At 44.1% G+C, this 16,438-nt stretch overlaps 1 protein-coding gene and 1 non-coding gene across 2 annotated transcripts in view; one reads left to right on the top strand and one right to left on the bottom strand.

Annotated features, from left to right (window-relative positions):
- The window catches only part of LRP5 (LDL receptor related protein 5), a 1,269,095-nt gene that overhangs the window by 447,333 nt on the left and 805,324 nt on the right, over positions 1-16,438 (top strand). The window lies entirely within an intron of this gene.
- On the bottom strand, positions 7,474-7,673 carry LOC120981320. Its single transcript, XR_005774702.1, has one exon. It is a non-coding gene; the product is annotated as a U2 spliceosomal RNA (small nuclear RNA).

The raw sequence follows: 16,438 nt of genomic DNA, 5'->3' as shown, positions 1-16,438 counted from the left end.
GTGCTCTTAGGGTTGCCACCTTTCCCAACAAAAAAAATACTAGTTACACAAGTTAAAAAGGTAGGTGTGGGTTAATACAGTTGTTATTTGATCATCAAACTTTTCACTGTTGGTGACACCCTGTGTATTTAAGTTTTATTTAGCTTCTATTTTTAAAATGTTTCTGTGAGGATCTGAACTCACAACCTTCTACATTAAAGGCAATAACCATTGAGCTATAGAGCTCTATGTTAAACTATTTAAAATATATTATGGCTAAAATCCTGAGTAGTAGTTTCCCCAAATTATGCATTTGTATATATCAGAGGTATCATTTTATATATTTGTTATTTTGTGCCATAATTTTTTTTACAATTCCTAAAAAAATATAAAATGATACTTCTGCTGTATATGCATACCTAATACAAGATAAACTTCTATGAGGTTTTTCAGCAATGCCTTAGCATTGAGCTCTATAGCTCAGTGGTTAAGGTTCTTAGCGCAGATGATAGAGCGGGTGATGATGGATCAGTTTGTGTGTACTCTTCCAGTAGCCACCCAGCGTTGGATGGGTCAGGGTGACACAGGCAACCTCGACCAGTTGGTCAGCCTGGTCGAACGTTGCATGGCCACCCAGGATTTGGTACAGGACAATACTTAAACACGGAACACCTCGACCCATGGCCCCGCTTTTATAGACTGGGAAAAAGTCCAGATTTCAAACAGGGGATAATGCAACCTAAAGACCCAGTAAACATGCCCCATGCGCTAGTGAGGACACAATTGTCCAATGCTGGCGGTGCCAGGAGCTTGGACATAGGGCCGCTAACTCCCCCTTGACCACTGAACCTATGGACTATGAGTTTGCTCACCAGACTTTATTCTACGCCAGGTCTGTCTGTACTGCAGACACCCTGGTGAGAGCTGGTAAACCTCCCATGTGCCAGGTGTCTATTAATGGCTACTGGAGGGAAGATATATGTCTCCTAGAATAGTGCAGGAAACCCATTAGAGGAGATGTATGGTATGATTTGCTAGGTTTTCACCTGAGATGTGTCACCAAGGTTCCCGGCCTTAGTGGAGTAAAAGCCAATAGCTAGTGTGTCCACTAGGATAGAAAGTGGATACTCTTGTTACTTAGCTTAGCTGGTTTCAGCTAATCCGGGCCTGGCTTTTATTTGGAATAAGCAAAGAGCTGGGTGGGTGCTTATTCCCCATGATCCACTCCGGGTTTCACAGATGGCCCATGTCCACGGTTCTCATTTAAAAGTCAGCAGCAAGAAGCAGGGTGTGTCTGTATGAGTGAGAGGCTTACAGATCACAGAGCGCAAAGCGTTCGTGAAGCAACACTAGTCTGAGTACAGATCTAAGGGAGACCCGAGCCTATCTTACTTTGTTCTGGTATTATGGACTGACTACCTGACCCAGCTGCGATCCGGCTGTACTACGCTGAAAGTTAGCTGGAATTATTGTCCCTGCCTTTCTTCAACACTGGTCGTACGAGCTGACGGTGTGTGTGTGTATATATAAATATATATATATATATATATATATATATATATATTAGTACAGACCAAAAGTTTGGACACACCTTCTCATTCAAAGAGTTTTCTTTATTTTCATGACAATGAAAATTGTAGAACCGAAACGTTGTCACTTGATATGTGTGAATAAATAGCACATCTTTTTTATTCTTCAAGGAGTGCTGCAGACTTTTATTGTTTGTCTACCACCCTGAATCGAGGGATTACCGCTGGCACCCTACATTCTAATACTCCAAGGGAGTGCTGCCAGACCTTTTTTATGGATATATACAGTACAGACCAAAAGTTTGGACACACCTTTTCATTCAAAGAGTTTTCTTTATTTTCATGACTATGAAAATTGTAGATTCACACTGAAGGCATCAAAACTATGAATTAACACATATGGAATTATATACATAACAAACAAGTGTGAAACAACTGAAAATATGTCATATTCTAGGTTCTTCAAAGTAGCCACCTTTTGCTTTGATTACTCCTTTTTCGCGAGGGGTTAAAGGAGAAAATGTACCCTAGGTTGTGTTCCCCATTTTCTCCCCATTCAGGAAATACCCCATATGTGCTTGTAGCTTCCGCCCCCTATTCGTCATCATTGAGTAAACTTTGACCCTGTACCTCACAGTCAGCAGACACATTCCAGCCAATCAGCAGCAGACCCTCCCTCCCAGACCCTCCCACCTCCTGGACAGTATCCATTTTAGATTCATTCGGAAGCTGCATTCTTAGTGAGAGGAGGGACAGAGTAGCTGCTGCTGATTTAATAGGGAAATGTGCATTCAGTGTCCACTACAGTCCTGAAGGACTAATCTGATCTCTGCTGTAAGGACAGCACCCCAAAAAGCCCTTTTTAGGGCTAGAACATCAGTCTGCTTTTTTTCCTGTGTAATCTAATTGCAGTTGCCTGCCTGCCAGCGTGTGTGTCAGGCTCACAGCGTATACTGTGCCCACTTGCCCAGTGCCACCACTGATATCTGGTGTCACAGTAGCTTGCATTAAAAAAAATAATAATAATATTTTTTTTACTGTAATATAATAGCAGTCAGTTGCCTGCACGCGTGTGCGTTTCAGGGCCTGCCAGGGCACAGTGTCACACCAGTGCAACTCATATCTGGTATAACAGTAGTGTACATTTAAAAAAATATATAAAATTTTGACTGTGAAATAATAGCAGTCAGTTTCCTTCACACGTGTGCGTTTCAGGGCCTGCCAGGGCACATTGTCACACTAGTGCAACATGAGTTGCACTGGTGTGACAATGTGCCCTGGCAGGCCCTGAAACACACACGTGTGAAGGAAACTGACTGCTATTATTTCACAGTCAAAAAGGTATTGTGGTGTAAAATTAGTGTACATTTAAAAAAAAACAATACTTTTTTGACTGTGAAATAATAGCAGTCAGTTTCCTTTACACTTGTGCGTTTCAGGGCCTGCCAGGGCACAGTGTCACACCAGTGCAACTCATATCTGGTGTAACAGAAGTGTACATAAAAAAATAAAAATACAATTTTGACTGTAATAGATTGAAAAAGCAGTCAGTTGTCTGCAAGCGTGTGTCAGGCCTACAGCGTCTACTCTGTCAACTTCTGCCAGTGCACAGTGCCACTCATATTTTGTGTCACAGTAACTTGCACGCATAGTACCACTAATCGAAAAAAAAATGACAGGCAGAGGCAGGCCACCCCGCAGGGGCCATCGTGGTCGTGGTGTTGTGATTCCCTTTGGCCCTAGAATAATGCCCAGTGTTCAGAGGCCACGTACCCTGAACTCGAAAAGTTCTGAGGACATAGTTGACTGGCTAACACAGGACACCCAATCTTATACAGCTTCCGCTCGGAACCTTGACGTACCATCCTCCTCCTCTGGCACCTCTCAAGTTACCACTCGCCCGCCTGCCGCCACCACCAACACCAGCACCACAGCCGCTTCACTTGATCTGTCAGAGATGTTATTTACACATCAGTTGGAAGAAATGAGTGATGCGCAACCATTATTGCCAGAGGATGTAGATAACAGGGATATGTCTCAGTCAGGCAGCATTACACACATGGACGTACGGTGTGATGATGATGATGTTGTACCCGCTGCTGCTTCCTTTTGCTGAGTTGTCAGATACAAGTGAAGCGGTTGATGATGACGATGTGTCCGTAGAGGTCACGTGGGTGCCCGCTAGAAGAGAAGAAGAACAGGGGGAAAGTTCAGATGGGGAGACAGAGAGGAGGAGGAGACAAGTTGGAGGCAGGGGGAGGTCGTCACAAGTAGCTAGTGGCACAGTCAGACAGCATGCATCGGCACCCGGGGTCAGCGAGACAGCGCGCCAATCAACCCTTGCTGTTGCCACCACCAGAATGCCGTCATTGCAGAGCTCAGCAGTGTGGCATTTTTTTGTGTGTGTCTGCCTCTGACAACAGCGATGCCATTTGCAACTTGTTCCAAAACAAACTGAGTCGTGGGAAGTCCAACACCCACCTAGGTACAACTGCTTTGTGAAGGCACATGATCGCACATCACAAACGCCTATGGGATCAACACATGAGTACAAGCAGCACACAAACTCAAAGCCGCCATCCTCCTCCTGATCCAGCATCTTCAGCCACATCAACCACTGCTGTCCTCCTTGCCCCCTCTCAACCATCCGCCACTCCGTCTCTCGCCTTGAGCAGTTCCTGCTCATCTGCCCACAGTCAGGTGTCTGTCAAGGACATGTTTGAGCGTAAAGATGCCAATGTCACAAAGTCACCCCCTTGCCCGGCGTCTGACAGCTGGCTTGTCTGAACTCTTAGCCCGCCAGCTTTTACCATACAAGCTGGTGGAGTCTGAGGCATTCCAAAAATTTGTAGCTATTGGGACACCGCAGTGGAAGGTACCCGGCCGAAATTTCTTTGCACAAAAGGCAATCCCTAACCTGTACTCGATTGTGCAAAAGTAAGGAATGGAATGTCTGGCACACAGTGTTGGGGCAAGGGTCCATCTGACCACTGATACCTGGTCTGCAAAGCACGGTCAGGGCAGGTATATCACCTACACTGCGCATTGGGTAAACCTGCTGATGGCTGCCAAGCATCCTATGCGCCCCACCAAGTTGATACTGCTTTACTGTGTATGGGGGGATACTAGTCCCTTATTGGTTTGGAGCTTACTCTGTTTTTATACATTTATTGTAACACCGTTGTGTTCCCAGTATGTGCTGTTTTTGTATATGTTTTAACTGATATACCATCTAATGTTTTGGATATCCAATAAAGAATATTTAATTATAATTACTCTCTGTGTGGTTGCTCTTTGAGCTGTATAGGTGATAATACGAATAACTCCATGGTCTCGCATGTATTTATGATACAGTTGTTTTTTGGTGCTTCAAGCATGGAATGCGTGGCTCTGCAGAGGAGTTGGTGACACCGCCACGACTTGCAGGCAGGCCTGCTGCCACCTCCTCTTCTCCTCCTACTCCATACTCTTCCATAACCTCCTCGGCTGAGTCCTCTTCTGCTGCTGAGTCTTGCTCCACATCAACGGCACCCCCCCAGCTTCCCAGGGGCTATTCCACATCCCGGATATGGCAGTGTCACGCCATCTTGGGGTTGACTTGCCTGAAAGCAGAGAGTCACACCGGACCAGCACTCCTGTCCGCCCTGAACGCACAGGTGGATCAGTGGCTGACTCCGCACCAACTGAACATCGGCAAAGTGGTGTGTGACAACGGAAGCAATTGAATTTGGGCAAGTTGAATTGAATTTGGGCAAGTTGACACATGTGCCGTGCATGGCACATGTGTGTTATCTGATCGTACAACGCTTTGTGCATAAGTACCCAGGTTTACAGGACGTCCTGAAGCAGGCCAGGAAGGTGTGTGGCCATTTCACGGATTCCTACACGGCCATGGCGCACTTTTCTGATATCCAGTGGCGAAACAACATGCCAGTGAGGCGCTTGATTTGCGACAGCCCGACACGTTGGAATTCAACACTCCTAATGTTCGACTGCCTGCTCCAACAAGAAAAAGCCGTCAACGAGTAGTTGTATGACCGGGGTGCTAGAACAGCCTCTGCGGAGCTGGGAAATTCTTTGCTACGTTACTGGACGCTTATGCGCAATGCCTGTAGTCTCATGCATCCTTTTAAGGAGGTGACAAACCTAGTCAGTCGCACTGAAGGCACCATCAGCGACATCATACCATTTGTTTTCTTCCTGGAGCGTGCCCTGCGAAGAGTGCTGGATCAGGCCGTAGATGAGCGTGAAGAGGAAGAGTAAGAGTTGTGGTCACCATCACCACCAGAAACAGCCTTATCAGCATTGCTTGCTGGACCTGCGGCAACGCTGGAAGAGGATTGTGAGGAAGAGGAGTCAGAGGAGGAATGTGGCTTTGAGGAGGAGGAGGAAGACAACAGGCATCCCAGGGTGCTCGTTGTCACCTATCTGGTACCCGTGGTGTTGTACGTGGCTGGGGGGAAGAACATACCTTCAGTGAGATCACTGAGGACGAGGAACGGGACATGAGAATCTCAGCATCTAACCTTGTGCAAATGGGGTCTTTCATGCTGTCGTGCCTGTTGAGGGACCCTCGTATAAAAAGGCTGAAGGAGAACGACCTGTACTGGGTGTCCACGCTACTAGACCCCCGGTATAAACAGAAAGTGCCTGAAATGTTACCGAATTACCGGAAGTCGAAAAGGATGCAGCAGTTCCAAAATAAATTAAAAAGTATGCTTTACACAGCGTATAAGGGTGATGTCACAGCACAATAGGAATCTAACAGGGGAAGAGGTGAAAGTAATCCTCCTCCTCCCACGACCACGCCGGCAAGGACAGGACGCTTTACAGACATGTTGCTGATGGAGGACATGCAGAGCTTTTTAAGTCCTACGCATCGCCACAGCCCTTCGGGATCCACCCTCAGAGAACGACTCGACCGACAGGTAGCAGACTACCTCGCCTTAACTGCAGATATCGACACTCTGAGGAGCGATGAACCCCTTGACTACTGGGTGTGCAGGCTTGACCTGTGGCCTGAGCTATCCCAATTTGCGATAGAACTTCTGGCCTGCCCCGCTTCAAGTGTCCTGTCAGAAAGGACCTTCAGTGCAGCAGGAGGTATTGTCACTGAGAAGAGAAGTCGCCTAGGTCAAAAAAGTCTAGATTACCTCACCTTTATTAAGATGAATGAGGGATGGATGCCGAAGGGACTGACAGTGGGCGATACATTCGACTAAAAAAGGCCTGATGAGATGAGCTGCCTTGGGCTAAAAATGGTCCACACGCTGCTGTATTTTATCTCTGAATGCCGGATGACTTGCGTGACTTATCCGCCACCAACTAGGGTTCAAGCCGCAATGTTTTAGGGCACTTTCTGCCTGGGAAACAATTTTTCTGGCCTCTGGTGCTGCACTGTGGCTTCAAAAACCCAAAAAAAAAAAAGGCACATACATGTGTCAATTCCCCTTCGTGATCGTTACCTTGTTGTGGTGAAGGGGCTTGCGTATCACAATGAAGCAACCACCTCTATGAGTGTGTTGGCAATGGCAATGTTGGCACACCCCAGATGATAAGGTCGTTGCTTCATTGTGAACAGACCAAAAGCGATCGGCTGGATAATTTTGCATAGAAAAAAACATAAATTTTCTTTGTGATCAGCTAAGGTGATCATTAAAGCCTACTAGGCCAACAATGGGCCCACACTGCAGAATCATTGTTTTCTGGGTCACTTAACTGTCACTGAACTACTTCAGCATGACCATAGGCTTTGAAAAACCCCCATCGCCTGCAATCTCCCAAACGTGCGCACGAGCACAGTCATAACTACACCAAGATTGACGCATAGAGGTATAACATTTATGTCATGAGTGTGTCAACTATTGACAACTCTTTGCGGTTGTCTAAAATCTATTCCATACACGTCCCCTGATAGGGGACGTAACAGGGATTAAACTGATAGGAGTGGTGTGTTAAGTAGTACTATTCTTATCTGGTGGCACATTAGATTGCACGCGCAGTGCCCCAAATTGGAAGTAGGAGAACCGACCAAGCATCTTTTTCCATCTCCCGGTTCCTAAAATCGATGCCATATACACGTCCCCTGATAGGGAACATAACAGGGATTAAACTGATAAGAATAGTACTACTTGAGGGGGGCGTGGCCAAAGGCCGAACAGGGAGGAAGTGTTTACACAGAGCTCCTGCTCCTGAATCTTTATCCTGCGACATCCAGTTGATATAACAGCTGGAAGCTACACCATATCTATCCTGCTGGACTACAGACATCAGTCGGATCATTTTAAGTCCTCGCTCGGACATTTAGGAGCGCTGATAGCTGGAATCCATCTGCGGCCTAGCTGAAGTGCCGGAGCCTCGGACCCTCGCCACAGCTCCTATCTACACAGCTATTAATGCCAACCCGATAACAGGGCCCTACACAAGGAGCACTCCACATTGACGGAGATTGCCTACCGGTAAGAGGAGTTACTCCTTAAGCCATTCCGATACAGGCGCCACACTGACTCCAGGCCCTGGGGACATCTTCACACTGCATAGCCGCATCTGATTAACATCAACACATTAAAGCTGATCGGCTCGGTTATATATTTGATCCAAGAGAACACCAGTAAAGGAAAGTTCTAACCCACTCAGCACTTCCTTTCCTTATTTAAACAAGTGCCTTACCTGTCGCGATCAAATATAACAACATAGTCCGTACGTGAGACCCGCTGTGATACGGCTGTGTCCGGCGTATCACGCTTCTGACTCCAACCCCTTAGAGCTCCACCGCGAAGCAACAGGACTGACTATATCGCTAAACCTGGTCATATCCAGGTTCTAACAAAAACAGCGATCATTCCTCTTTTGCTGTCTGAAATAAAAAGAGAAATGAGACAGATTGGCAATAGAGTCGAAATACTTGAAACCACGCAAACAGCTATTACTAACTACACTAAACAGGCCTCTGAAGCCTTCTCTAAATATCAACAACACATCAATCATCTTCATGATTATATTGAAGACCAAGACGACAGAGGCAGGAGGAACAATATCCGCTTTCGGGGCATCCCTGAATCAGTTGCAAATGAAGCAATTCCCAAAGCAGTTGAAGAAATTTGCAAATCCCTGTTAGCAGAAGACCCTTCTAATCTTGTTGTTATAGAAAGAGCCCACAGAGCCCTGCGTCCCAAACCGAAGCCAGAAGACCCTCCAAGAGATGTAATCTGTAAACTCTTGAACTTTGCTCAGAAAGAAGCAATAATGAAAAAAGCCAGAGAAATGGAAAGCATTGAATATGGAGATGCAACAATTCAATTATTCCAAGATATTGCACCAGTAACGCTAAACAAGAGACGCATGTTGAAACCTCTAACAGACCACTTAAGATACAAGAGAATCGCTTTCAGATGGCTGTTTCCTTTTGGGATACTGATAACATGGAGAGAAAGAAGATACACCATAAGAACACCAAAAGATCTACCAGACATCCTTGCTGCACTGGAAATTAGGGACATAGATATCCCAGATTGGTCCATCGCTACAGATGTCCTTATCCCACCTGAAGTTCCACCCTCAAACACGTGGGAAACCGTCCTTTCCAGCAAAGCTCTGAAGAACAAAAGAAGACAAGGAAAGATGACTCCTAGACGTCTTATGGCAGATGAAGATTGAAGCTATTTAAGATAGATATCTTGTCCTCCCACTTATATAGAGGTTACTGATTGGGCTCTCCTAATTTTCTCTTCTATTATGTTATAGAAGGAGATTTCTAATCTCCTTTGGTCTTGAGGTGCGGCATGAGGCCTTCCTCCTCTCCTCCCCTCCCTTCCTGAACTCCTCCTCCCACTTCCCTCATCCCACCATTCGGGATGGTGCTCATGCCGCAACTTTGGATCAACAACCAGAGCCACTCAGTGAAACCCCCTCTACCTCTCTAACATACTACATATCACCACCTGTGCCGTATATGATATGTATTGAAAAAGTTTGTTTCAAGCCTGTTAAATTACCTTCTTAGGTCCCCTTAAGACCTATATTCTACATGTTCCCGCTCATTCTCTTTTTAGAGATGTCATTCCGGGAACGGTTTCTAGATGTTTTGTTTATGTTTAATCTTCATTTTATTTTCTATGTACTTAGAATGGCTTTATCCCCTCCCTCGTACTCATCCCCACACACACCTGTACCCAAAGTATCAACGATTGCCTTCGGAGGATATGAATACCCAGTAGAAGCAGAATGGAGCATAACATCAGTGAGTAAATTATATGCAAAAGATCTCATACACACTTCTCCTCATGGCAGAACTTAAAGTAGCTACCTACAATGTTAGAGGCTTCAAGTCTCCTGTGAAGAGAAGTCAAATCATTAACCAACTAAACAAAGAAAAGGCCAACATAATATTTTTACAGGAAACACACTTTAAACATAATAAAATACCGGAACTATCTAAGACAAAATATAACCTTTTGGTTCCACAATACATCACCAGCTCCAACAAATCTGGAACTAGTATAGGAATACATAGAAATACTGATTTCCTTCACACATCCACCATGTCGGATGACGAAGGGAGATATCTAATGATTAAAGGGGTAATTAACTCCCAAATATACACCTTGGTCAATATTTACGCTCCTAACATTGCGCAAAAGAGATGGTTTGATTAAATTTTAGCCTGAATTTGAAGCCTTCCGAGAAGGGCTAGTCATAGTAGCCGGAGATTTTAATGTGACACTTAATCCTCGCATTGATTCCTCAACAGGCAAATCAGCACTTCCAAACAGATCTCTAAAACTCATAAAAATTCCCTAATTGACGTATGGAGAGCTCTCAACCCAAAAGAAAAAGACTTCACCCATTTTTCTGCCCCACACAAATCTTATCAAAGACTGGATTACATATTCCTTCCAACTAACATCCTTCAGTTCTGTACAGAAACCAAAATAGGTCCTATTTTACATTCAGATCACGCACCAGTTTTTCTCACCTTCAAACCACCTAACTCCTCGCCAAAATATTTTAATTGGCGTCTGAATGAAACCTTACTAAGCTCTACAGATATACACTCCGCCATTAATAAAAAGTTATTATGGCAAAAGAGAAAAGGGAGAGGCGCTCATAGGGTGGTAAGCGATGATATGCAGATAACGTGATGAATAAATTGTGCTCACCTTTGGGTGTTGTGCAGGTGTAAGCGCACAACAGGTTTAGACACACAATAGGTTGGGAGGGTGAGGGAGGTCCGTGCTGCCGCTACCCGTTCAGTCCCTTTGGATGGAGTTGCCAAAAACTCCTAGGGATTGTTAGGGTTGAGAAGAGTGATTTGTGTCCGAAAACACACAATAGGGTACCTCTTTGGCGCACAGGGACGACCACAGTTTCAGGTTTTTAGGTAAAGATACTATTTATTGTTCAGTTGACAACGCGTTTCGGAGTTTATAACTCCTTTTTCAAGTCTAAAGTGAAACAGCAAAGAAATAAAAAGGGGGAAAAAAATATGCCGAAGGTAAAGGAAATAGCAAAAAATCCACAGAAAAGGCCCCCACACAGTTGGGGGGAGAATATATATATATATATATATATATAGAAAAATACATATATATATGCGCATACAATTCAGTTATGGTAAATAAATCAATTGATTAAAATTACAGCATATAAAAATATAAAAAGATATATATATGTATAAAAAGTATATTACACGTTGTATTTTATACATTCTGGATGGTTGCTGGGTCTAGTGCTAACCCAAACATGAACGCGAAAAAAGTTTATAACCACTTTTATTGTCAGGGGCTTGATGTACTCCAATCTGTCCAAATTGGACGCTGTTTGAGTAAAGTGTATACACATATATATATATATATATATATATATATACATACATACATACATACACACATATATATATATATATATATACACACGTGCACACATGTATATACGCACAAGGGTGGTGTGAGGGATGTATAGTGTTAAACCATAATATACAGCGCTGCCCAGAGAGGCTTCCCCCGTGACGTCACTGACTCAGTCCCCGCCCCTTAACCTTTAGAAGCGCGCGCTCCCAGACACATGGTGAGCGACGCCAGATACAGCAGCAGCACACATCAGAAGGAGTCCCCAGGTAAGCCATACAATAGCCCTATAGAACTTCATTGTCACCTTCCCCTGCAGTTTTTCTTCAACTCTCCTTATATAGTTGCAATTAAATATTAGATATTGGGCCTCTTTACTCATTAATTTTATCATTTAATAAGCCGTCCAATAGCTCTGCAGAGCTTCATTGTCACTTACATCTGCATCCTTATCCATTCAGACATTGGGCCTTTCATTCAATTATGCTATTATCATCCATTTAATTATTTATCTTTTCCTTCCTCCTCCTGTAGCCACCCGGCCATCTTCTGCCTGTTGCCCCTTGCTGTTGGCGCCCCCAAGGTAAACCTTATACTTCCCTCCTGTTCCCCAATAAAAATAAAAGGATCAATTATAACCAACCAACATCACTATTCTAATAATACCGACATCTATCCATCAGACTCCATTTTATGCTGCCATATCACACCACATAAGCACCACGTCCCACTACATCAGTATATTACCAATGTACACTGTATATTATGGTTTAACACTATACGTCCCTCACACCACCCTTGTTCGAATATACATGTGTGCACGTGTGTGTGTATGTGTGTATATATATATATATATATATATATATATATACACTGCTCAAAAAAATAAAGGGAACACAAAAATAACACATCCTAGATCTGAGTTAATTAAATATTCTTCTGAAATACTTTGTTCTTTACATAGTTGAATGTGCTGACAACAAAATCACAAAAATTCTAAAATGGAAATCAAATTTTTCAACCCATGGAGGTCTGGATTTGGAGTCACACTCAAAATTAAAGTGGAAAAACACACTACAGGCTGATCCAACTTTGATGTAATGTCCTTAAAACAAGTCAAAATGAGGCTCAGTAGTGTGTGTGGCCTCCACGTGCCTGTATGACCTCCCTACAACGCCTGTGCATGCTCCTGATGAGGTGGCGGACGGTCTCCTGAGGGATCTCCTTCCAGACCTGGACTAAAGCATCTGCCAACTCCTGGACAGTCTGTGGTGCAACGTGACGTTGGTGGATAGAGCGAGACATGATGTCCCAGATGTGCTCAATTGGATTCAGGTCTGGGGAACTGCCGCGCCAGTCCATAGCATCAATGCCTTCGTCTTGCAGGAACTGCTGACACACTCCAGCCACATGAGGTCTAGCATTGTCTTGCATTAGGAGGAACCCAGGGCCAACCGCACCAGCATATGGTCTCACAAGGGGTCTGAGGATCTCATCTCGGTACCTAATGGCAGTCAGGCTACCTCTGGCGAGCACATGGAGGGCTGTGCGGCCCTCCAAAGAAATGCCACCCACACCATTACTGACCCAATGCCAAACCAGTCATGCTGGAGGATGTTGCAGGCAGCAGAACGTTCTCCACGGCGTCTCCAGACTCTGTCGCGTCTGTCACATGTGCTCAGTGTGAACCTGCTTTCATCTGTGAAGAGCACAGGGCGCCAGTGGCGAATTTGCCAATCTTGGTGTTCTCTGGCAAATGCCAAACGTCCTGCACGGTGTTGTGCTGTAAGCACAACCACCACCTGTGGACGTCGGGCCCTCATATCACCCTCATGGAGTCTGTTTCTGACCGTTTGAGCAGACACATGCACATTTGTGGCCTGTTGGAGGTCATTTTGCAGGGCTCTGGCAGTGCTCCTCCTGTTTCTCCTTGCACAAAGGCGGAGGTAGCAGTCCTGCTGCTGGGTTGTTGCCCTCCTACGGCCTCCTCCACGTCTCCTGATGTACTGGCCTGTCTCCTGGTAGCGCCTCCATGCTCTGGACACTACGCTGACAGACACAGCAAACCTTCTTGCCACAGCTCGCATTGATGTGCCATCCTGGATAAGCTGCACTACCTGAGCCACTTGTGTGGGTTGTAGACTCCGTCTCATGCTACCACTAGAGTGAAAGCACCGCCAGCATTCAAAAGTGACCAAAACATCAGCCAGGAAGCATAGGAACTGAGAAGTTATCTGTGGTCACCACCTGCAGAACCAATCCTTTATTGGGGGTGTCTTGCTAATTGCCTATAATTTCCACCTGTTGTCTATTCCATTTGCACAACAGCATGTGAAATTGATTGTCACTCAGTGTTGCTTCCTAAATGGACAGTTTGATTTCACAGTAGTGTGATTGACTTGGAGTTACATTGTGTTATTTAAGTGTTCCCTTTATTTTTTTGAGCAGTGTATATATGTGTGTATATATATATGTGTGTATACACTTTACTCAAACAGCGTCCAATTTGGACAGATTGGAGTACATCAAGCCCCTGACAATAAAAGTGGTTATAAACTTTTTTCGCGTTCATGTTTGGGTTAGCACTAGACCCAGCAACCATCCAGAATGTATAAAATACAACGTGTAATATACTTTTTATACATATATATATCTTTTTATATTTTTATATGCTGTAATTTTAATCAATTGATTTATTCACCATAACTGAATTTTATGCGCATATATATATGTATTTTTCTATATATATATATATATATATATATATATATATATATATCCTCCCCCCCAACTGTGTGGGGGCCTTTTCTGTGGATTTTTTGCTATTTCCTTTACCTTCGGCATATTTTTTTCCCCTTTTTATTTCTTTGCTGTTTCACTTTAGACTTGAAAAAGGAGTTATAAACTCTGAAACGCGTTGTCAACTGAACAATAAATAGTATCTTTACCTAAAACCTGAAACTGTGGTCGTCCCTGTGCGCCAAAGAGGTACCCTATTGTGTGTTTTCGGACACAAATCACTCTTCTCATTAATAAAAAGTTAAGACTACTTTACGGATAATACACAAGGAGAAACGTCCCCACAATTTATATGGGAAGCACATAAAGCAGTTATTAGAGGAGAGTTCATTTCCCTTGCATCAAACCTAAATAAAACTAGGCAAAAAAAGACAAATGAACTGTTCTCCAAAATATCTAAGCTCGAATGCTACCACAAACGCCTTAAGAAAAAAGACATCCTTGATAAACTTAACAAAGCTAGAGAAGAGTTGAAGACCCATCTTAATGCACAAACAGCAAAGTTATATTTAGCCTTAAAGGGTTTCTGTCACCCCACAAAACTCTTTTTTTTTTTTTTTGGATAGTTAGATTCCTTATAGGGCGATATAGGAGAATATAATAGTCTTACTTACTTTCATGCGGCCGATTCTTTATAAAACGAAGTTTTATAATATGTAAATGAGGGCTCTACCAGCAAGTAGGGCGTCTACTTGCTGGTAGCCGCAGCAGCAATCCGCCCCCTCGCCGTGTTGATTGACAGGGCCAGCCGTGATCTCCTCCTCCGGCCGGCCCTGTCAGTAATTCAAAAATCGCGCGCCTCTGGTCATTCGGCCGAGGCGCTCTGAGATGAGGAGGCTCGTCTCCTCAGCACTCCCTCAGTGCGCCTGCGCCGATGACGTCTTCTCTTTCGGTGATGTCATCGGCGCAGGCGCACTGAGGAGACGAGCCTCCTCATCTCAGAGCGCCTGCGCCGAATGACCAGAGGCGCGCGATTTTTGAATTACTGACAGGGCCGGCCGGAGGAGGAGATCACGGCTGGCCCTGTCAATCAACACGGCGAGGGGGCGGATTGCTGCTGCGGCTACCAGCAAGTAGACGCCCTACTTGCTGGTAGAGCCCTCATTTACATATTATAAAACTTCGTTTTATAAAGAATCGGCCGCATGAAAAGTAAGTAAGACTATTATATTCTCCTATATCGCCCTATAAGGAATCTAACTATCCCAAAAAAAAAAAATGAGTTTTGTGGGGTGACAGAAACCCTTTAAAACAAAAAATCTTTGCACACGGTAACAGATCTTCCAAATTCATGATTGCAATGTTCGCCAACAAAAACGCAAATCCAGGATAACAGGTATTAAAACGTGTGGTCAGCCATTACATAAAGATGACACCGCCATTGCTCAGGCTTTCCATGACTTCTATACTGAACTATACAATATTAATATAACTGAGCCAGACAAGGCTACACAGGATAAAAGCAAACTTACCTCTGACTTCCTGAGCAAACTTGATCTACCAAAAATCAGTGAAGATCACAAACTCAGATTATGTGCCCCAATTTCAGAGGAAGAGGTCATGGAAACTCTGAAAACAATTGCTAAAGGGAAATCCCCAGGACCAGACGGCCTTCCAGACATATATTATGCAACATTCAAAGATACCTTAGCACCCCATATGGTCCAGGTGTATAATGCAGCTTTAAAAGGTACACCCTTCACTCCTCAAACATTAAGTGCCCATATTGCGTTAATCCCCCAAACCCCAAAAAGACCACACTCTCTGTTCTAGCTACAAACCCATCTCCCTTCTAAACCTAGATCTAAAAATCTACGCTAGAATCCTATCGGCCAGAATAAGACCTCTACTCCAAGATTTGATTAATCCTGACCAAACAGGCTTTGTTCTAGGCAGAGAGGGTAAAGATGGTATGTACAAAATTATTAATGCTATTTTCCTAGCTAAAAAGAATAAAACACCTATTGTACTGCTCGGGACAGATGCTGAGAAGGCATTTGATAGAGTGGCCTGGCCCTTTATCACTAGCACTCTAGAGAAATTTGGATTTCCAACTATATTCATCAAAGCTATCTTCTCAATGTATGCCTCCCCATGCGCTTATATAAAAGTAAATGACACTCTGTCCCGGGCAGTACATATTAATAATGGAACTAAACAGGGATGCCCATTATCCCCCTTATTATTTATTTTGTCAATGGAACCCCTGTTACAAGCTATAAGACAAAATCCTGATATTAAAGGCTTAAGCTGTGGTGCCTTGGAGATAAAACAAGCTGCATATGC

Source organism: Bufo bufo, chromosome 10, assembly GCF_905171765.1.
Source record: "Bufo bufo chromosome 10, aBufBuf1.1, whole genome shotgun sequence".
NCBI classification, from domain to species: Eukaryota; Metazoa; Chordata; class Amphibia; order Anura; family Bufonidae; genus Bufo; species Bufo bufo.
Note: the sequence above shows the minus strand (reverse complement) of the source record. Positions and strands in the feature narration are given on the sequence as shown.